General features: G+C 38.9%; 2 pseudogenes; both read left to right on the forward strand.

The window, feature by feature from the left end:
* Positions 1-8,954, forward strand: part of LOC149160958 (P-loop NTPase domain-containing protein LPA1 homolog 2-like) — a 43,249-nt pseudogene extending 34,295 nt beyond the window's left edge.
* An 8,943-nt stretch (positions 8,955-17,897) lies between these two features.
* Positions 17,898-18,829, forward strand: LOC149160959 (P-loop NTPase domain-containing protein LPA1 homolog 1 pseudogene; annotated as a pseudogene).
* Positions 18,830-23,756: the final 4,927 nt, after the last annotated feature.

Raw genomic sequence — 23,756 nt, forward strand, 5'->3', positions numbered from 1 at the left:
TAGATACAAGGTGAGAATATGAGAGTCTTTGCATTGCAAGATGTGTCAATACTCAAGAATGAACTTTGTAGTATGATTGATATATATTCTTAGTTGTTAATGGCCATTTCCAAGAAGTGATTCATCCAAGGTAAATCTTTGTTCTTGCTAAGATATTATTTCTAGAACATTTCTCTGAGTGATGAGTATGTTTGCCACAATGTTCACAAGGGTGAAGATCAAAACATTGATATTTCATGTGGCCAACTTGATGACAATGTTGGCATTTGATAATTTGGTGTGAAAGTGGAGCATGTGGAGATGAGATTTCTTGAGAAAAACAAGCACCCTAAAACTGGATTGGTTTGCAGTAGCTTGGAATGTGAAAGATTACTTCCTTTTCATATCTAAGACCAAATATGTACTTGTTGTTGATGACTTCTTCCTAAGTTTTTATGACGGGCTTGAGAAGTGCCAGCTATACATCCATATATTCATGTGAATATGCTTTCGAAATAGCTTCTCTAATCTGATCAAGTGTTGATGGGAATCAATCTCAAACAGAAATTTGTTTTGAACAAGGACTAGTTCATAGTGTTGATTCCTTTGTTATAGTTCAACTTGTTCAAGTTGAGATTCAAGCTGTAGAAACTCAATTTTTTCATGTGAATATTGTAAACAAGTTTGAACATATTTGAGAGTGGCTTCGTCAATTGTGAATGTAGAGTGTATTAGAGTATTCAATATCTTTAATAACTCATCAATCTTGGCCATTTCCTCAAAAAGGTAAAGGTGTTTTCTTCAACCAAAAATGCATGGTCCTTCCTTCAAAAACTATAGATGATGCCAAATTTGCCAATCTATTTTGAGAACTTCTAATATCCCAAGGATAAATTCACAAGGAACACACTAAAAAATTGGTCAAAAATTCAAACCAATGAGGAAGAGGCAATGCCCAATTTGGACTCTTTGCAAATTTTTCATAAGTAATGAAGAACTATTATAGTAGTTACTCATAGCACTATTGTTATTGGCACTGAAAGATGGACTAACTAAAACTACTTCTTAAATTTAAGCTTGAAAAATGCATGTTATAAAATTGAAAGGGTTCTCTATTATTCAATAAAATAGGTATGGTTGAGAATCATGGAGAAAACTTCAATGAGTGTACTAATAGGAATGTTTATTCCTCTGAAAAAGGAATGTTCAGAACCCATCAAGGTCAATCATACCATAGACTTTTTTTAATGACATTATCTAGGCTACAACAAATATGACAACCACAACCCTCCCTGACTAAAAGTGGCAAAAAATCTTGGAAAAAAGGTAGAGGGACAGATCCAACATTGTCACCCCTTTTCCTTCAGAGCCAACAAACAAATGTACTAGCAGAAGTTGAAGTGTAGGGAACCTTTTGTAGCCAGTTCCAAATAACAGTGTTACAAAGTTGGTCAATGAAGCTATATGGTAAGAGCATGACCAGGAAGTGTAAAAATGCAGCCAAATAGTTTTAATGAACTTAGTTGCATACTTAATAGTTCCAACAAAATAACTCAAGTCAAATTTGAAGAATGGACTATACACCTCATTGAGGAGCAGAGGATATGGACATGAATTATATATTTGATTGTCGAGAAAGAGAGGGGATAGGAGAGGTTACAGATGTTGAGAAGATAAAATATCATGGGAGCATAGTGGTGGTCGAGAGATCATGGCCTAGAGGCCATTATCGAGTTCAATGTGCAGAATTTTAAAGCTCTCTATTTGTTGGTAACATGTTATGAGAAGAAGAGGATTCTCATCAAGGCTCGCAAACAATTCCAGGATATGTTGGAGGAAAATTCGTCTATGTATTCAACACACCAAGACGAGTACTCTTTGTTGAATGGCTTCACATGTTGCCACAACATCCATCCTACTATTATCCAAGTTGCCTTTGAGGAATTATATATCAATGTTTGTAATTGTGCACCATAATTCGCTACAAGAAGCATTGTCATCTCAACAAACATAGTGCTTGGGTTCCTAGCAGCACAAAATTGAAATTAGTTTTCAACAAACCATATATTCATGTAGTACACTTTCACCCAATGGTGTGTGATGTCTTATTTAGGTCCTAAAACCAAACACTACTCGTTGATCCCACTATTGTTGCATGTGATCTTGTTATACTTATTGGGTAAAAGACCACTAGAAGCTAAAGGATAAAGCCCTAGAAGTTCTAGAAGCATAGGATTTCGTCAAATTGAAATCAAAAGAAACAAATATATATGTGCTTCACCTCTATATCCTTTTCCACACTAGCCAAAACCATGATATTTTTAAATTACACTTATATTTATGGAGATAGAGAGGTAAAACTGCAAGAAGAGGAAAGAGAACTAAGTCGAGGAATAAACTCGAGCATGGAAGAAATAGAGTGATGAGGATTCTTATAGATTAGCATAGGTTTCAAAGGAAGGGAAGGCCACGCAACCCTAGTTCACAAACAATCCATCATGGCTGGAAAACGCCTCCTCATAATATATACATATAAATATAAAATTTTATGACCCTTGGTGCCATATTCCAAGAGGTCTCTTTGACTTCTCATAACTATTGGTGTTCGCTTGAGGCTTTTAACTTCCTATCAAGTGAATGAGCCAAATTTACATAACCCCAAAGAATTATGTTTCCAAGACAAATATATCGCATATGAAAGGACAAATTATTTTGGTTCTATCTATAAAGCTAAGAGACGGGGGGGAATTGCAAAATCTCTAAGGATGTCTTCATATTTCCTAGTTTGGTGAAACCATAAGAAAATCATTTTTTAATGAAAGAGGTGGGGAGGGAGGAATTACTTACAGTCCTTCAAACCCTCATTCTTTTATTTTTATAGAGGAGTACTTGAGGAGACTCGTAGAGGGATTACACTGCACTTCTCATCTCGATATTTCTGGTTAAATTATGGAATTGACTTATAGGGCTTAATACTGGCTCAATACTACGGGCTCATTTTATGGCATATGGCTCAATAGTACGGGCTTCATATACTTACCGCTATTTAGAAAGCCCCTTTAAAGGGATCTTGAGTTACTTGGAAAATTCTAGCACCTTCCAATTTAATGCTACTTCATTGCATTGATTCCAAAGCTACATAACACTATTTCCTTTGAAAATTTCAAATAGATAACCCAGTGCAATTATGTTTACAAAATATCCTTAAAGATAAAAAAAAACATTACCAATTTAATGAGAACTTCAATAAATTATCCTTTTTATGGAGGCCATATTTAGTTACCTTTCTATTCTTAATTAAATTAATTAATTAATTATAAATATAATAATAATAAATAAATACCATTTTTTCTTAAAAATTAAGGAGAAAAAAACCATTAAAACATAACATTAAATGAAAAAACTAACTTTACTTTTTAAAATCCAAAAAAAAATACCCAAAAAAAACCTTAAAATTAAAAATAATAACAAAAACTTTAAATAAATAAATCCTCTAATATAGAAACTCAATGAAGAAGGCTTTTATACTCTAAACCAAGTCTTAGCTAGAATTTCCACTAAAGGGCAGCAGGTGTGGCTCTCTTCAGCTGAGTTATCATTGGATGGGGGCTCTCACCAAAGAATGAGATATCTTCTATGGTTCTTTAAAAACATCCTTTGTAAGCATCACTATGTCTAGAGACCTTCTCATCTGATCTCCTAGCCCTCATGGAGCTTACTCCCAAAAATTCAGCTACTTATTCTAGGCCCAAAACTTTGGCCCTCTAGAGCCTCCTTGGTGGGGAGAATTATTATGGAAATTTAATAGTCCCCTAGAAAGAAAACTATTCATGTGCCTACTTATTCGAAACAAGAATCCAACCTAGGTCATTCTTTAAACAGATAATTCCATGTTCCAAGCAGATGTCGTTTATGTTTAGAAGCATCTAAATCTATTGTTCACTTATTCATCACTTGTCCCTTTGCTCAATTTATCTAGCATGAAATTCAAGCTCAAGAAGGCCCCTCTTACATTTGGAAAGGACACACTATAGAGGATTGTTTAAAATCTTGGCTTACAACAAAACACAAGATTTAGACAAAGTTATACCCTTGATAGTAGCCCTAGGGATTTGGATAGAAAGGAATCATGTTATTTTTGACAACTATGGGGCATTCCTACATAACAAAACTCTATGTCTTCATACTCTCATATAGCTATTATAGTTCACCTACCTAATTTCATACTTCCAAAAGGCTCTCCATGGGCTTTTCTTGATGATGCAACACAAATTTACCCATCTATGGGAGGGGCTGGAGGAATTATTTTCCTAAATGAAAACCATTTCATAAATTTCCCCTATAAAATTGGGCCAACATTAAATAACTTTGTAGAATTTTTTTCTTTCAAACTTCTTCTTTGGCTAGCTTTCCTTTAGAAGATTGAAAAAAAATCATATAGATTGGAACTCACATGTGGTTGTAAACCAAATGAAGGGAAAAGAAATTATGAGAAACTATATTATCCAACCACTCTAGCAACAAATCATGTACTATCATACTTTTTTCTCTCGTACTCCATTTAATCATATTTACAGATCAAGAAACTCAAAAGCAGGTGATCTCTCAAAACTGGATTGGAAATGGACTAAGTCCTATGGAAAATTATTGAATGCAAGGAAGGCCATCATACGATATTTTTTCCTAGCCCTTTGGAGTAACTAGATTCACTCTTCTTTGTTTCAATTTTTGATTACCACATGTTGTAACCCCTAGAGACAACCCCTGGGCTAAGAAGAGGTCATTTCCTAGGACATCCACACTACTTCTTCAAATATTTATGCATTATATTTAGTTTAAATAAAAATTTATACATTTTGCTTGCTATCTTTTCTCAGAGATAAACCCTTTAAGTCAAATGTGATTTAACTCTTGGGAGCATTGATAAGGAACTTAAACTGGCCTGCATATCTACGATTACAGCCTTTAATTGATGTTGTAGTATGGTAAGAATAATTTAGAGAACATAAGATTAAATGCATAGGGATAAATAGAATCTTATACACCAGATCTTTAGCCAAAAACATGGAATGAAAGAAAATAGAAGGATGAAACTGTGGAGAACTTCATTAATGCTTCTTAGATATAAATTCACATGTATCTTTAGCTATTACAGAGAAAGAAACACATATTGCAACCATCAAATTCTTGGAATCATTTGAGTATTTTTCATTAATCTCCCAAAATGGTTATGCACATTACACAACAAAATTGCTAAGAATCAGTCTCTGAAGAAAAAAATTGAACCCCTTAAATGATTTCTCCTATCTCATTTTAAATAAAAATATCATCCTCAATAATAGTTACAAGTAAATGTCAAAATATACAGTTGTTTAATTACCTAGTTGTTTTTATCCAGTTGTCCTAGTTGACTAACTATTTCCTAACTAAAACTAACACATCATTACAAAACAAAAAGGTCACATGCTTAAATATTCGCGTGGGCAGTGTAACTTGGCCCCTAGGGCCCATCACTAGGATCTTCAGGTTCAAATGTAGCCTGCTAAAGTAAATCTTCGCATCTTTCTCAAAGGACTTTGTTTGGGGTTGGGAATTGAGTTATTCTATGGAATGCCACCTGTAAGTCTAAAAATTTGGTGTAGTCTGGTGTGGATTCAAACAGGGGTTTTATCAACCACAGTAATTGGAAGTCTCTTTGAAGGAAACTTACTATTGTTTTACCTTTCAGTACCACAATTTTCGCCAAAGATGTGTCCAGTCTACACTTTGTTTCTATTAAGTCTTGCTCATAAGATTCCCAAGAAGATAAACTCCCATCTATACCCCAACGTGTTGGTAATCCATCTCTCTACCTCTGATCAAACATGGAATCAAAAGTGGAAATAGAACTATTTAATGCCTCCAATTTGTTCTCAATCTGAATGCATAGCTTATTTTTCTCAATGACCTTATTTATTTCCACAATCACTGCAGCTTTATCAATAATATGTATTGCTTTCAAATATGTTGGGGATTTTCATTTAAGAATTTGATGATTTTTCTAGCCCTTTGTGCCTCTCTTTGCATTTCCTTCTTGTCTAATCCAAGGCTTCAGTGATAGTAGCAACTACAACTCTCTCTTCTGCAATAACTTGAAAGAATTCCCATCTATAGTGCACTGGTTCGATTATGTTCTCCCATATCACTTTCCTGGCTTCAATCATGGACATATTTCCTTTCAACCTGCTCTTCATTTCTTTTATCTCTTCCTGAGTTGTCTTTTATTTTTCGAAGGTTTTTTCAACCTATAACTTAGTAGATCTTAATAGTTTATCCTTAGTGGTCAATTCTATGTAAAGAAATGTTATTTTTTCTTGGAGCTTCTTCATTTTTGCCTCTGAAAGTGAGAGCTCAATCATCACCTTTGACAACTTTTCTAAGGTATCATTTCATTCAGTGGGAATCGCCACTATACAAACATGGCTTTTAATGGTGTGCTCCAAATCTTGAACCTTCTCCTTTAAGGCCACTATCTCTCTGTTCCTCTTGATCAACTAAGTCATTAGTCGCTCTTTTTATTTCTCTACAACAGACAATTTAGTAGTTTGTATGTGCTCTATGTGTTAGAGTCGATCTAGTCATCCCTATGTCAGAGATCATTTCTCTTATTGCATTTCATTTTTAGGTGTCTCATTCCATTTATTCATCTGCATTCCACTAGGGGCATGCCATAATCTGACGAAAGGGCCTTGTCACTCATTACCCCTCATGCCTTATCCTATTGGCTCAGGTCTGTTCATCAAATCTATTTTAAGGTCATTTATAGTCCTGTTTTGGCCTCTTGTCAGCAAAGAGTTGTTATAAGATTTTTTAGGTCTTTTCAGGTCTAGGATTTAGTTGATTTAGTCCTCAAAGTGTCCAATAAAGCCAACAGGCCAGAGGGAGGTTCCGAATAAGTTTCCATTGCAAAATCCCATAGTCATGAAATTATTCAGGCGCAGCCCTGGTCGCCTTTTGCCAAATCCAATGTCAGCCAATCCCTGGAAAACAGACAAAGAGTTTCATCATTTCAGTCAAAAAATCAAGTGGAAACAAGCAAAATAGAGTTTGTATGCAAGTGCCAAAGTCTACAACACTAACAGTGGGATTGTTCAAAAGTTTTCAAATCAAATTCCTTGTGTACATAAGATATTTCCACATCTATAAATTCATTTTCACTCAAGAGACATCAAAGAAGTCGAAGTTCAATGGTGGAGGAGCAAAGACATTGTCTAAGGTCGAAATGTGTGTTGAAATCAACTACGCGGCGCATTGAGCAGGAGGCGCGGTGCACTGGGAGCAAACACACAGTGTTACTTTACACGGGCGCGGCGCACTGGTGAGGCGCAGCGCGTTGGGTATGTTGCGCAGTGCATACAGTTAAAAGGCTCGAAACTGCTAACCTTTGCTCCAAATCGCTCAGAACTTGCATGGATTTGACAGTCATGAAAAGTGTTGGGTATACAGAGGTTGTAGATACACCAGAGAATGTCGAAATCATCTTCATCAACTCATGTGCGATTCGAGAAAATGCTGAACAAAAGGTGTGGCAGAGGCTCAACTATTTCTAGTTTTTAAAGAGAGAATGGAAAAGCAATGTTAAAAAGGGACGAGCAAAGTCAGTTGTGCCTCCGAAGGTGGATGTTGCAAGTCGACATTATCTTCGTTATTAGCTAGCAGACTTGGCATTACAACTGTTGTTTCTACTGACTCAATATGCCACGTGATGAGGAGTTTTGTGGATGAAAAGGAAAACCCTTTATCATGGGCCTCAAAATATCATGCTGGTGAGTGTTTAGATCCGGTTGCTGTGGCGGAAGCAAAAGCTAAAAAGAAAGCTAAAAAATTCGTAGAGCGGCCTCCAAACAGATAGTCCATCAGCAGACAGCCTGGGATATCTTCAAAGATAGCTGGTCAAACTGAGTATCATTTGCCAGATGAGACTCTGGGAGATGATCAATTCAAATCGGACAATCTTGAGAAGGAAGGATTTTATGCTAATATTGTTCCAGATACAGTTGAACGCAAAACTATGGTTGTTGAGGGGTACAAGGCACAAAGTGAGATGGTGATTGAAAGTCTTGACAGATTGATCAGTGCGTGGGAAGAAAGGAAGGAATCTGTTGTGGTTGAAGGTGTGCATTTGAGTCTGAACTTTGTGATGGGGCTCATGAAAAGACATCCATCAATTATACATTGCAAATGAAGAGAAGCATTTAGAGCGCTTTGCAATTCGTTGCGAAGTATATGACCTTAGATCCTGCAAAGAACAAGTATGTTAAGTACATTCGTAATATCCGGGCGATTCAGGATTACCTGTGTAAACGAGCTGGCAAACATAGAGTTCCAAAGGTCAATAATACTAATGTGGATAAAAGTGTTGCCTCTATACATGCTACAATATTTAGCTGTTTACGCAGAAGAGGTATAGGTGAACACCTCTATGATCCGGTGACAAATACAGTAAAGGTAGTAGATGAAGAGTATCACAATGTCTGTGCTGCAAATTCAATTAGCTCAAAGGGTATGTTTAAGCTTATTCAGAGACAAGGTTCTTTTCGGCGTCTCATGGCACTTGTTAATACTGATGGATCTGTTGCAAAGGATGCTAATTATAAAAATGGGTTTGCCAAATCAAAATCAAAGTCTATGGCATGAAAGACATTTTTGTGATTCATTTGCATAGAAAAAGTCTGCAGGAAGCCAAAGGAATCGTGAAGAAGATTGTGGGAAAGCGGAACAGAGTTTGGAGAGCCGAAATCGTGTTGAAACAAAGTGCGCAGCGCATTGGGAGAATGCACGCCACATTGGGAGGTCGCAGCGCACAAGGCCTCCTGCCACTGTGCATTTTTCCTCTGGCGCGGCGCATCCAGGAGGCGCGGCGCACACAGCCAGAAAGCCAAAAAATTGCCGAAACTCACTCCAATCACCCAGAAACGCGTGGAATCGCCTTGTGACAGCTGGGACCATTCATTTACAATGCGTTTTTCCCTTCACTAAAGGCCAAATCTCCGTTCAAATCTATTTTTATTAAAAAATTAGTTTCATTCAAACGGCAAGAAGGAAAGCGAACAGTCAAAGACCAAAACGCCTAGATTTAAAAAGAAGACATCAACCATAGCAGAGAAATAGGGTCGGAGGTCTATTTTTGTCTTCAGTTACGACTCAGAAGGTCTACGCTACAGAGTTTACCTCTCCATTGGTCATCAGCAAATTCGAGTAGAAAATGTAATGCTGCTCCTTTTACAGGTGGTTGGCTTTTCATCTTCTGTTAATAATGATTAAACAATCCCCTACTTTGGGTCAATCCATTTTCTCATAGTGGAGTTTATTTATGGTATTTAAAGTCATTTGTAAAGGGTTGGATTTTCTGGGAAAGGTATGGAAGAAAAACTCAGCGCTTCACTGTACAGTTTTAGCAGAGAATTAATGAAATGATGCAGCTTTGATTTATGAGATTCATGTGGTGTGAGTTTAGCATATGTATTTTCTTTCTGTTTCATATGTATCTTGTTATGTTTTACCATTCCTTCATAATCGTTTCTAGTTGAAAGCTTTTAAGTAAGAAAGGTAGAATCTATTTTATTGCTCTGCCTTGGGAAAGCGTTCATGCTCTGTGTGTCTTCTTCTGTCTGAAAAGGATTCATTACATATGCCCTTTTCAACCTCTCAACAGTCTTTCCACTCCATATTACTTCAATTTGATTGCTAAACTTCCTGCCTATCTTGCCTCATGAAACAATCTGTGTCTTTGATTTAATTTCTAAGCTCATGCTGTCCTTTGTCCCATACAGCCCAGAAAATTCAGTCATTCATTAAATTACCTCTTCAATATTTATTTACTAGCCTAAAATCAGTATTCATTTTGATTCATCTCAGACCATATTGTTTATTTTTTACTGAGCGTGACCCAGAGAGCCCTCTCCTGTTCTGGTAGGGCTAGCTACCAGACTCAGCGTGGTTTGTGGTTATCCTGAATTTTGCCTTCCTTCAGCCTAAGGCAGATTTAGGCTCTAACATAATGGTGACCATACTGGGGATGAAATTCTTTGTTTGTTAGTCTTCTTCATTGCGTAAACGGCAGGCTTAACCTACAAACACCCCAGTACTTCTGATAATTCTAAGCTTCCGGATGATAAGTTTAGGATTTGATAGGCTGAGTAAGTTGTTTATGTCCTTTTGATCTTTTGAAAATAGCACACTGGCTTCAAGAAGATATACCAGAGCTAATCCAGATCCAGATCCTCCTCCTGTCTATGAAAATCCCAATTTGATTCCAAGACTTCTTCGTCAAGAGAGCTCTATAACTCCCGTGTTCAAATCCCATTCATGTCCTGCCATTTTTTAGTATCTTGAAGAGCTTGATTTTGATGAGCAGTTTGAAATATCATTGTTTGAGACCAAATCCGAAAGTGTTGTTGGCTCTACTGTCCCCAATCCGCATTTTCTTGTAGACCTAGAAACTGAAAGGGCTAACCGGTCAATTGATGATTATATTGTGACACAGCTTCAAACTTCAATTGTGGCTTCAAACCTCGTTGATTTCCCAGAAACTGCATCTGCAACTCCTACAGCAAATTTACCTCCATCTACTCCTTCTACATCCAAAATTGCTTCTCCTCCGCACACCCCTCCTCATACGCCTCACACATCAGCCGCACCCACTCCTCCAACATCCCCAAGACCAAATCCACCAAGAGTGATGGCTGCTCGTTTTGCACCTCTTGTGCTGCCTCAAGTTTTGGATGATATGCCCGCAGATTATCAAAGCAAAATTCCTTTGTTTGATGGCACTCCTCACAGCATTACCGCTCAGCAACATGTGGACAGAATGGCAGATTTCTGTGACCTTCATGAGATCGATGCAGAAAATGTGACAATGAGACTCTTTGTACAAACATTTGCGGGTGAAGTTAGGAAATGGTTCAGAGCTTTGCCGACTGCAAGTATCACTACCTTGGCCAACCTACAAAGACAATTTTTAGACCGCTGGGAAGTGAAAAAGAATCCTCTTCAAATTCTTGTTGAATATGAGCAGATCAAGCGAAACGTTGGTGAGTCAGTCCAAGACTACTGCATTAGATTCAATTCCGTTTATAATGCAATTCCTGATCATCTAAGGCCACCTGTGGGGCTAGCCATGATGAAGTTCCGAATGGTTTTGATGCTGACATGGCTTATCAGCTAAGAGAGAGAGAGCCGACCACAATGGAAGACATGCAGAAGATCGTGGTCAGTGTTGAAGCAAATCTGCTGGCCAAGAGGGCTAGAGAAAAAACAGAAAAGAAGGTCACAATAAAAGAAGAGTCTTCCTCGATAGATCAATTACTCCGGAAGGTAGAGCAGATGTTTGAAAGGGTGAAACTTGACAAACCTGAGCCACAAGTTAGAAATCCTAACTTCCGTGGCCAGCAGCAGCCACAATATAGAATAAAATAGAGAGAGCAGCGAGCCCAAGATCAGACAGCACAGCAGCCAGTACAGCCACCTCTGCAGCAAAATTTTGTGCATGGACCGGAGTCAGATGAGGAAGAGAATGTGATAGGGGAAGAAAACCACTTCTTTACTCCTGATGATTTTCCTATTTATATTACTGAAGATGAGGAGTATGCAGAAAGTTCAGCTGCACACAAAGATGCAGATTTCATTCTAGCAAATGACACAGTTTTGGAAGAAGAATCAGATGAGTATCAAAGAGGTTATATGAATGCTCTGTCCGCTCAGCAGCGGCAATATTCACTTAGAAATAGAGATGTGCCTGTTAACCCAATTCAGAAGAGGAAGGAAGTTTCAGCATCAAAGAATGATTCACCTGTTGTACAAAAGAAAGGAAAAGAGGCAGTTGATTCCAATATCAGCAAATCACCATCAGCAGAAAAATCAAATCAACCAATTGTATCGAAAGAAAAGGAAAAGAAAGATGTCCCAGTCAAAGAGGTAGAAAAGACTTCAGCTTTTAGTTTAGAGAATGAAATTTCTAAATTGAAAGTATCCATTCCCTTGACTGAAATAATGAGGAACAGCAGTTATAGAGGGCAAGTTTCTAAAATTTTGAATTTGGATCCAATGTCTGATATGGTGAATGTCGAAGATGATCAACCCGAATTGATTTTTGGGCCAGCATTGAATGGTGAGTCTCCAGATAGTGATGTGCCACCTTTTTATATCAGTTTAAGATTGCATGATTTTGTGTTACATAATGCCATGTTCGATTCCGGAGCTTCCCACAATCTTATGCCAAAGGCTATCATGGATAAGCTGGGTTTGGACATCACCAGGAAATACCATGATCTCTATTCATTTGATTCCAGCCGAGTAAGATGCATCGGGCTCATCAAAGACTTGGTTGTAAGTCTGGATCAAATCCCAATGAAGAATGTTTTGATGGATATTGTTGTGGCAGATATTCCTCCCAGATTCGGTATGCTTCTTTCCAGGTCTTGGGGAGCGAAATTAAAAGGGACATTACAACTAGATTTTTCCTATGCAACGATTCCTGTGTTTGGCCAAATGAGAAAATTGTACCGGGAACAAAAAATGAAATACATGATTACTAGCAAGGAGAAACCGATTAATCATCCGATTAATTATGTACATACCGATCTAGAGTCTTTTGTTTTATATTCAGATAGTTTCAATGAGATAGATAGTCAGTTAGTTGAAGCAGAAAATATTCCAGAAATAACAGAGAATTTCAGAGAAGTTTTGAAGAAAGAAGGACAAGAACAGCAAAACACCGTTGAGCAATCAGCTGAAGGTAATGGACAGCAAGCAGGAAAAACAGAGCCAACAGAATTTCAGCACTTAGGAGAAGATGAAGATGGTCTCTGGACCATGGATTTCGATGGTGCCGTGGGAAATGATGGTGCTGGAATTGGTATATGGGTATGCAGTCCTTTTTCCACTCCGAACAAAGTGCCTAGTAATGTGCGGATATGTTCTTACAAGCTAGCTTTTGATTGTTCGAACAATGAAGCTGAGTACGAAGCTTTGATTGCTGGCCTAAAAATTCTAAGAAAGCTGAATGCTAAGAGGATTGTTGTATACGGCGACTCCGAATTGGTGATTAAGCAAGTCAAAGGCGAATATCAAGCAAAGCATCCTCGGATGCGGGCTTACCGGAATGCAGTTCTAGACATCCTGAAATTATTTTCAGAGTATACCTTGACGTGTGTGCCTCGTATTCAAAATGGCATTGCTGATGCACTTGCTAAGGCAGCAAGTAGCTTGAAGATTCCAATGAACTCCAGTAATAAATTCGAAATCCATGTCAAGCATCGTCCGACTGTCCTGGACAATCAGAGGTATTGGCAAGTTTTCCAAGATGATGAGGAGATTGATGATTTTCTGCAAAACAAAGGTAAGTTCAAAGATACCTCAATTGATGTAGAAAATGATGATGGTAAAGATGATGTGCAGATCAATCAAATGGAAGTGTTACAGCTAAAGGATAACATTATTCCTAAAGGATTGATACCTTTAGAAGAACTCTTTGATCAAGATGACGTAGCCCACAAACCAACATTGCAGCCAACAGAGAAGGGTGTTGAAGAGGTCAATATCGGAACAGCTGAAAATCCAAAAATGGTAAAATTGTCTAAAGCATTGCCACAAAAGATAAAAGCCAAATATATCAGTTTGTTGTCATCTTTTGCTGATGTGTTTGCTTGGGATTATTCTGACTTAAAGACATATGATACCAATATAATTCAGCACACTATACCCATTAAGCCTAATCAGAAACCTTTCAGACAGAAGTTGAGAAGGCTAAATCCAAAACTGTTGCCATCAATTGAAAAGGAGATAAACAGGTTGTACAAATCAGGAATCATTGTTCCCATCATATTTTCAGACTGGATCTCTAATTTGGTGCCCGTACGAAAGAAGACAGGTGAGATTCGCTTGTGCATTGATTTTAGGAATCTCAATAAAGTTTCATTGAAGGATAACTATCCACTGCCCAAAATGGATCATATACTTCAGCGAGTAGTTGGAGCATCTCGTATGTCACTACTCGATGGTTATTCTGGATATAACCAAATTTTGGTCCATGAAGATGACCGAGACAAAACAGCATTCACCACTCCGTGGGGAACTTTTCATTACGCTAAAATTCCTTTTGGTTTGAAGAACGCGGGTGCCACATTTCAGCGGGTAATGGACTTGGCTTTCGCAAATGAGAAGGATGTCTTTTTGGTTGTGTACCTTGATGATCTGACAGTGTTTTCCAAATCAGATGAAGAACACATGTATCATCTGAAAATTGTCTTTCAAAAGTGCAGAAAATATGGTCTGTCGCTGAATCCGAAAAAGAGCTTGTTTACCATGGATGAGGGAAAACTACTTGGGCACATTATCTCAAAGGATGGCATTCGTATTGATCCAACACGTGTACAAGCGATTCAGAAAATTGATCTGCCCCGGAATAAGAAGGAGATTCAATCTTTTAATGGTAAGATGAATTTTTTATGCCGCTTTGTACCTAATATTGCTGAATACCTAAGAGAGATTACAAACATGCTTAAGAAGGACATCCAAGTGAAGTGGATGGAAGAGGCTGTAAAATCTTTCAATTTAGTCAAGTTGGCTCTTTCTTCAGCTCCAGTTCTAATCAGCCTGGATTACACTCAGGATTTTATATTGTTTTCATTTGCTTTGGAGCATACTATGGCGGTTGTGTTGATGCAGAAAAGAGATGAGCACGAAAAACCAATTGCTTTCTTCAGCCGAACTATAAGAGATGCAGCCTTAAAGTATAACATCATTGAAAAGCAAGCCCTTGCACTTGTGAAAGCATTGAAATATTTTCAGGTATACATTCTACATTTTCATATTCTGGCTTATGTTCCTAACGTTGTTGTCAAGGATGTATTAGTGCAGACAGATCCGGAAGGAAGACGGGGCAAGTGGATTGCAGCTTTGTTGGAGTATGATGTGGAAATAAAGCCCACAAAGCTTGTTAAAGGACAAGGATTGGCAAAGTTAATGGTTGAATCAAACTTGCACGCCTTAGACATAAATCTGATCGCTGCTATGTCCGATGAGAATGAGGAAGGTTCGTCAATTCAGGTATCTGAAATGTTTGTTCTTTCTCCGTGGTATTCAGATATCATATATGTGCTTCAGAATTTGTCACCACCACCCGGCATGACTAGAAACAAAAGTAGAACTCTCAAATTAAAGGCTGCTAAGTTTTGCATTCTAAATTCTACACTTTATTGGAAAGATCCCGGTGGCGTTCTGTTGAATTGTTTGGTGGAAGAAGAAGCAAAGCAGGTCATGGAGGATTTCCACAAAGGAGATTGTGGTGGTCACCTTTTTTGGAAAACAATGGCAAATAAAATTCTGAGAGCGGGGTACTATTGGCCGACATTGTTTGCTGATGTATATAAGGTTGTCAAGAGCTGTCATAAATGTCAGATTTTTGAAGGAAGGCAGAAATTACAGCCTTTTCCGCTTAAGCCCATTGAGGTGAGTGCCCCTTTTCAGCAGTGGGGGTTGGATTTCATTGGTGAAATTCATCCCACTTCTTCCGGTCAGCATCGGTGGATTCTCACGGCAACAGATTATTTCACGAAATGGATCGAAGCAATTCCCACCAGACAAGCTACAGATGCGGTAATTATTTCATTCCTGGAGAATAACATTTTGTCTCATTTTGGTTGCCCGAATAAGTTGATCACTGATAACGCAGCAACTTTCAAATCAAAGAAGATGATTGAGTTTTGTAACAAGTATAAAATCATTTTGGGTCACTCAACTGCCTATCATCCGCAAGGCAATGGGTTGGCAGAGTCTTCTAACAAATCTTTAGTCAATATCATTAAGAAGCTGCTGGAAATCAACAAGAAGAGTTGGCATAAGAAGTTGGTCAATGCACTTTGGGCAGATCGGGTCAGTCAGAAGAAATCCATTGGTATGTCCCCCTTTGAGCTTGTTTATGGAGTTGATACAGTGTTTCCTACCTCTCTCGCAGCTCCGGTAGTCAAACTTCTTCAGGAAGCCGGCAGTGAAGACGATCCTATGCAGAGAAGATTGAATCAAATGATCCATTTGCAGCAGACAAGAGAAGAAGTTTTCCAAAACACATCCAAGTTGCAGGAGAAGATTAAGAAAATTTATGACAGAAAAGCAAAGGCAGACAAATTTCAGTTGGATGATGTGGTGCTGAAGTGGGATGCAAGGAATGAGGAAAAGGGTAAGCACAGTAAGTTCGAGAATCTCTGGAAAGGTCCCTTCAAGATTGTAGCATATCGGGGTCAGAATGCCTTTCTTCTGAAGGAGATGAACGAGGAAGATTGTCCAGGAGGGCCGGTCAATGGTCGACTACTCAAGCGGTATCATTTCTAAGTTGTTTCTGTTGTTTCCATTGTCAAGAGTGTGCGCTGTGATCTTTTCTTCAGTCTGGGGCCCGAAGTAAAGGCTATAATTCTGAAGAAAGATTTCAGCTTTGAGTTCAGTTTGTCAAGTCAGTCTTTGAGTCATTTTAAGTTCAAATTTGAGTCAGTTAGATTCAAGTTTCAGTTAATAAATGAGTCAAGAGTTTTGTGTTGTTTGTCGAAATAATGACTCCATAGCCCAATGGACGAAGGAACTGTCTGCTCTCCCAGAAATCTGTAGTTCTTGGCACCTCCAAGGAGCCGCCATCCCCATTGGAGCCAATGTTAGAGTCGGTCTGGTCATCCCTCCATCAGAGATCATTTCTCTTATTGCATTTCATTTTTAGGTGTCTCATTCTGTTTATTCATCTGCATTCCGCTAGGGGCATGCCATAATCTGACGGAAGGGCCTTGTCGCTCATTACCCCTCATGCCTTATCCTGCTGGCTCAGGTCTGTTCATCAAATCTATTTTAAGGTCATTTATAGTCCTGTTTTGGCCTCTTGTCAGCAAAGAGTTGTTATAAGATTTTTAGGTCTTTTCAGGTCTAGGATTTAGTTGATTTAGTCCTCAAAGTGTCCAATAAAGCCAGCAGGCCAGAGGGAGGTTCCGAATCAGTTTCCATTGCAAAATCCCATCGTCAATAATGCTTGAGAACGATTCTTCTTCAAAACTCTGTTTTGAAGAAGAAATCATCAAATTTGTTTTTAAATATGTAATTTTTCAAAGTTTTTAGTCATGAAATTCTTCAGGCGCAGCCCTGGTCACCTTTGCCAAATCCAATGTCAGCCAATCCCTGCAGAACAGACAAAGAGTTTCATCATTTCAGTCAAAAAATCAAGTGGAAACAAGCAAAACAGAGTTTGTATGAAAGTGCCAAAGTCTGCAACACTAACAGTGGGATTGTTCAAAGGTTTTCAAATCAAAGTCCTTGTGTACATAAGATATTTCCACATCTATCAATTCATTTTCACTCAAGAGACATCAAAGAAGTCGAAGTTCAATGGTGGAGGAGCGAAGACATTGTCTAAGGCCGAAATGTGTGTTGAAATCAACTGCGCGGCGCATTGAGCAGGAGGCGCGGCGCACTGGGAGAAAACACGCAGTGTTACTTTACACGGGCGTGGCGCACTGGTGAGGTGCAGCGCGTTGGGTATGTTGCGCGGTGCATACAGTTAAAAGGCCCGAAACTGCTAACCTTTGCTCCAAATCGCTCAGAACTTGCACAGATTTGACAGTCATGAAAAGTGCTGGGTATACAGAGGTTGTAGATACACCAGAGAATGCTGAAATCATCTTCATCAACTCATGTGTGATTCGAGAAAATGTTGAACAAAAGGTGTGGCAGAGGCTCAACTATTTCTAGTTTTTAAAGAGAGAATGGAAAAGCAATGTTAAAAAGGGATGAGCAAAGTTAGTTGTGCCTCCGAAGGTGGATGTTGCAAGTCAACATTATCTTCGTTATTAGCTAGCAGACTTGGCATTACAACTGTTGTTTCTATAGACTCAATACGCCACGTGATGAGGAGTTTTGTGGATGAAAAGGAAAACCCTTTATCATGGGCCTCAAAATATCATGCTGGTGAGTGTTTAGATCCGGTTGTTGTGGCAGAAGCAAAAGCTAAAAAGAAAGCTAAAAAATTCGCAGAGCGGCCTCCAAACGGACAGTCCATCAGCAGACAGCCTGGGATATCTTCAAAGACAGCTGGTCAAACTGAGTATCATTTGCCAGATGAGACTCTGGGAGATGATCAATTCAAATCGGACAATCTTGAGAAGGAAGGATTTTATGCTAATATTGTTTCACATACAATTGAACGCAAAACTATGGTTGTTGAGGGGTACAAGGCACAAAGTGAGATGGTGATTGAAAGTCTTGACAGATTGATTAGTGCATGGGAAGAAAGGAAGGAATCCGTTATGGTTGAAGGTGTGCATTTGAGTCTGAACTTTGTGATGGGGCTCATGAAAAGACATCCATCAATTATACATTGCAAATGAAAAGAAGCATTTAGAGCGCTTTGCAATTTGTTGTGAAGTATATGAACTTATATCCTGCAAAGAACAAGTATGTTAAGTACATTTGTAATATCTCGGAGATTCAGGATTACCTGTATAAACGAGCTGGCAAACATAGAGTTCCAAAGGTCAATAATACTAATGTGGATAAAAGTGTTGCCTCTATACATGCTACAGTATTTAGTTGTTTACGCAAAAGAGGTATAGGTGAACACCTCTATGATCCGGTGACAAATACAGTAAACGTAGTAGATGAAGAGTATCACAATGTCTATGCTGCAAATTCAATTAGCTCAAAGGGAATGTTTAAGCTTATTCAGAGACAAGGTTCTTTTCGGTGTCTCATGGAACTTGTTAATACTGATGGATCTGTTGCAAAGGATGCTAATTATAAAAATGGGTTTGCCAAATCAAAATCAAAGTCTATGGCATGAAAGACATTTTTGTGATTCATTTGCATAGCAAAAGTCTGCAAGAAGCCAAAGAAATCGTGAAGAAGATTGTGGGAAAGTGGAACAGAGTTTGGAGAGCCAAAATCGTGTTGAAACAGAGCGCGCGATGCATTGGGAGAAGGCGCGATGCATTGGGAGGTCGCGGTGCACAGGGCCTCCTACCACTGTGCATTTTTCCTCTGGCGCGGCGCATCTAGGAGGCGCGGCGCACACAGCCAGAAAGCCAAAAAATTGCCGAAACTCACTCCAATCGCCCAGAAACACGTGGACTCGCCTTGTGATAGCTGCGACTGTTCATTTACAATGCGTTTTTCCCTTCACTAAAGGCCAAATCTCCGTTCAAAACTGTTTTTATTAAAAAATTAGTTTCATTCAAACGGCAAGGAGGAAATCAAACAATCAAAGACCAAAACGCCTAGATTTAAAAAGAAGACATCAACCATAGCAGAGAAATAGGGTCGGAGGTCTATTTTTGTCTTCAGTTACGACTCAGAAGGTCTACGCTACAGAGTTCACCTCTCCATTGGTCATCAGCAGATTCGAGCAGAAAATGTAACACTGCTCCTTTTACAGGTGGTTGGCTTTTCATCTTCTGTTAATAATGATTAAACAATCCCCTACTTTGGGTCGATCCATTTTCTCATAGTGGAGTTTATTTATGGTATTGAAAGTCATTTGTAAAGGGTTGGAGTTTCTGGGAAAGGTGTGGAAGAAAAACTCAGCGCTTCACTGTACAGTTTTAGCAGAGAATTAATGAAATGATGCAGCTCTGATTTATGAGATTCATGTGGTGTGAGTTTAGCATATGTCTTTTCTTTCTGTTTCATATGTATCTTGTTATGTTTTACCATTCCTTCATAATCGTTTCTAGTTGAAAGCTTTTAAGTAAGAAAGGTAGAATCCAGTTTATTGCTCTACCTTGGGAAAGCGTTCATGCTCTATGTGTCTTCTTCTGTCTGAAAAGGATTCATTATATATGTCCTTTTCAACCTCTCAACAGTATTTCCACTCCATATTACTTCAATTTGATTGCTAAACTTCCTTCCTATCTTGCCTCATGAAACAATCTATGTCTTCGATTTAATTTCTCAACTCATGCTGTCCTTTGTCCCATATAGCCCAGAAAATTCATTCATTCATTAAATTACCTCTTTCATATTTATTTACTAGCCTAAAATCAGTATTCATTTTGAGTCATCTCAAACCATATTGTTTATTTTTTACTGAGCGTGACCCGAAGAGAGCCCTCTCCTGTTCTGGTAGGGCTAGCTACCAGACTGAGCGTGGTTTGTGGTTATCCTGAATTTTGCCTTCCTTCAGCCTAAGGCAGATTTAGGCTCTAACACTATGACAGACATTTTTAGCTTCTGCTTCAGTGAATGGACTTGATCCTCTACCCCTTGTATCAATTCTTTAATTTCCTCTCTGTTATTTGAATTAACACCCAGATTAAAGATTAATTCTTTGAAGCCCTCATTCTACAAATACGAGGCCCTAGAATTTACCTTTTCCTGCATCATTTTGTTAGAAGCCTTTTCCAAAATTTGTTCTTCTCTACTAACAGACAATGAAGCTTTGTTCAAGTCATGATATATCATTTCCGCGATCTACCTATGCCAATTGATCTTTTCATGTAGAGGGGCTTCAATAGTATTGAGAGACAAGTCCAATGTTTTAAATTTGACCCCCATAGGGAGTCATTGGACAGTAGGATGTAATAGTGAGAGCTTGAGTTGATTTCTCTCAAGGTCCATGGCTAAAGAAATCTGGTTTGAAAAGAGGAAAACGATGCTCGTTTGATCAAATGAGACATCATCTCTCCTCTCACTTTTTTACTCTTTTCCCCAATTATCTGGTAATCCCTTGATGCTAAATCTATAACTGAAGAGCTTTCTTCAACTATAGGCCCTTTCAATTCTGTAGAGCTAGAAGGTACTACATACTTAGGATTTTCCATACTCATTTAAAATCTTGGCTTATCAAAGGAACCTTCTGTCAATTTTACTTGCATTTCTTCCTCACTTTCAAATTGTGTTTTAGCCTTCTTTGAAGATTGAGATTCCTCCACATTTACATCCATGGCTTTAGGAGTGTTTCACTTCCAGGTCTTTTCTTGGCTAAAGGTGTCTCAATCTCCAATTCTGAGCTAATGGGCTAAACATTTTGATTATCCTTCCATTATATTTCTAACCTACCTTCATGAGAGTAGAGTGTTGAGTTAACAACCTTTTTCTATCAGAGATGACCTAGTGAGGGTCATACTACCATATTTCTCCTAACTCAAAGTGAAACTCCTTCATCATCTCCTCAACCTAAGCAATAGCTTGCCTGGAGTTTACTATGAAGGGTCCTACAACGTTTTCCAGCTTAAACATGTATCCTCTACACCTGGGAAGAAAGTGTAATTGGTCCACATGCAAGCTCTATCTGATGAATTACAGAGAGAAAATTCTTATAGGAAAGAAGATTGGCAATTTGTAGGGTCTTTCCTCATATCCATACAGTCTAATTTCTATAAGATCCTCAAACAAATACTAATCTCCAACCTTGGTATCATCAGTAAGTTGTAGCAACTACTTTTGTTGTGGTAGGATCCTTGGGGTGGGTGTACCATTCAGGATAGTATAGTAAGTGGCCATGAAGGTGGACAAAAACTTAGAAAATCCTTGATTTTCATGCTTTCTTTTGACTACATTCATCCATTCAACCACTGACTTCCTCTACCTCTTAGAGTCAAAAGTACTCAGACCCAAATACTCAAATTTGTCCATGTGGGTGTACAAAAAGAGATAGACTAGGATGGAAGTGTATCTGAATAGATTAGCAATAATAAAGTTCTCGAGCTAGAAATTAAGGGCTTTAGCTAGATATTCAGGTATATCTAAAACCACATTTGATTCAGCATGTGACTTAGAAACCCCAAGGTTTATTTGGTTATGTTTCATGTATCATCTTTCCCAAGTAGTACTAGGATTGAAGCTAGAAGTTTCTAATCATCTTGGGAGAATAAATGTGCATGGTAGGTTTCAATTTGTTTGGGCATTGGTGTTCCTGGGGGGGCAATTAGTGCAAACAAGGCTTCTTTGTTCTTTGTTGATAGTTGAGTGTAATCCGTAGACAATGAGTCTTTATTAAATGATAGTGAATCTTGGACCTCGGAAAATAGAATGCTTGGCTGATAAGGTCAGTTGTAACCTCAAGGGAAACTTCCCCTATGGAGGACGCAACGTACTTTCTCTGGGAAATATATGCAGAGGCCAACCAGGTTATAAACTCATGGAATGGTAAGTAGATGGATCTATCACATAGTAAAGACTGGACTTCATAACCCTAAAGTAGTCTTGCTTATTTAGGAAATGGCCCCATCAACCAAAAAAAAAATCTCAAAGTCCATAGGACACCGAGAATCATGAATTTTAGCCTCAAGTGTCCATTAGAGGCTCTTTGGTAGAGGAATTAGACATAGTAGGGTTTGGAGAGGGTTTCTCGGGTCTATTTAACTTTAACATGATAACAATTGGGACTTATTTTGATGTATAAGTACTTGGTATTGAAGAGGGGCAGTGGAGGTTGAGTTATACCATTTGGAGGCTGACCTGGAGGCTAGGTAGCAATGTCACTTACACACTGAAAAAGATAAGGAACTGATGGGAAAAGCCACAAAATGGCCTCTTTAAACCTTTGTATCAGGTGGGAGCGAGAATTTCAATAAAGTATAAGGAGGACAAGTGGGATGATATGATAGGAAAATGACATGGTTCATGACGTGTATGGATGACATGGAACGTGAGGTGGGGGTTTTATGTGGTAAGATGAGTTGGCAAACAGATTGGATTAGGAGGCTCGCTTGGTAGTGGGAGGCGGTTTTACAAAATTGTTTACTACTTTGTGCCACCCCCAGCTGGCGATTTCTAAGAAATGGGTCGAGGTGGCGCAATCAATTGTCACCATTGATTGGTGGATCAACGATATTGTAATCATGTTGTAATCATGTTGTCGTACCCATGCCCTGTCATTCATGCAATTTGTGCCTGCCAGTCGTGCAGGAGTGGCCCACACCTTGCCTACATGCAGTAGTGGCCCACGCCTTGCTTGCGTTCAACAATAGCTCACGCCCTGCCTATCGTGCATTCGTGCCCTACTTGCATGCAACAATGTCCCACGTCTATGCCTGTCATGCAACTATGCCCTGCCTATGTGCAACATTCGCCCACGGTTGTGCCAAAAACCATGAATCTCACTATTCATAATGAATGGCTCGTGCAACACTTAGTCCTTAGGCTCACTGGGCAAGCCTCATTTCGCCCATCACCCTGCATCTTGTCCTTCTTTTGTCTTGTGCGAAACTATTTATCTGACTTGCCTCTGAACTTGGTTGAACTTGGATGCTTGAACAAATGGTTCTTCCCTCAATTTATATGCATTTGACCCATCCGCATTTCATCAAACCATCATGTCTTTTCATGTGGGCTGACACCCCTGTTCAACCAGTCATATTTTTTTAATGTTTTGTTCACTTTTCCATGAGCTGGCATGACTCGTTCAATTGTTTGACCGACCTGCCATACATTGGGCGTGCGCCCCTCTCGAGTAGGAATACCCTACCTACAACTTCTGTCGGTTGCTCCAAATCTGCACACTTCCACACGTCATTGCCCAATTTCACACTTGCTTCACTCCACTGCTATGTGCTTTAGTCGTTTACTTGTTTGCAAGCTCATCACACTCCTCCTGGCCGCACAACCGCTACACATTGCGTCCATGTTGGGTGGCCTCTCACCGCGACAGTGTGCCCACCTTTCCCATCGTACATTTTTGGTTAAATGCACTCGAGTGACTCACCTCTCGGTTATATGTGCGCACCCCTATGACTCGCCCATGTGCGTTCGATCAAACACGCCCATCACCC

Source organism: Pinus tabuliformis, chromosome 5_2 (assembly GCF_031772625.1).
Source record: "Pinus tabuliformis cultivar Carrire ecotype Pingquan chromosome 5_2, CPIR1, whole genome shotgun sequence".
NCBI lineage: Eukaryota > Viridiplantae > Streptophyta > Pinopsida > Pinales > Pinaceae > Pinus > Pinus tabuliformis.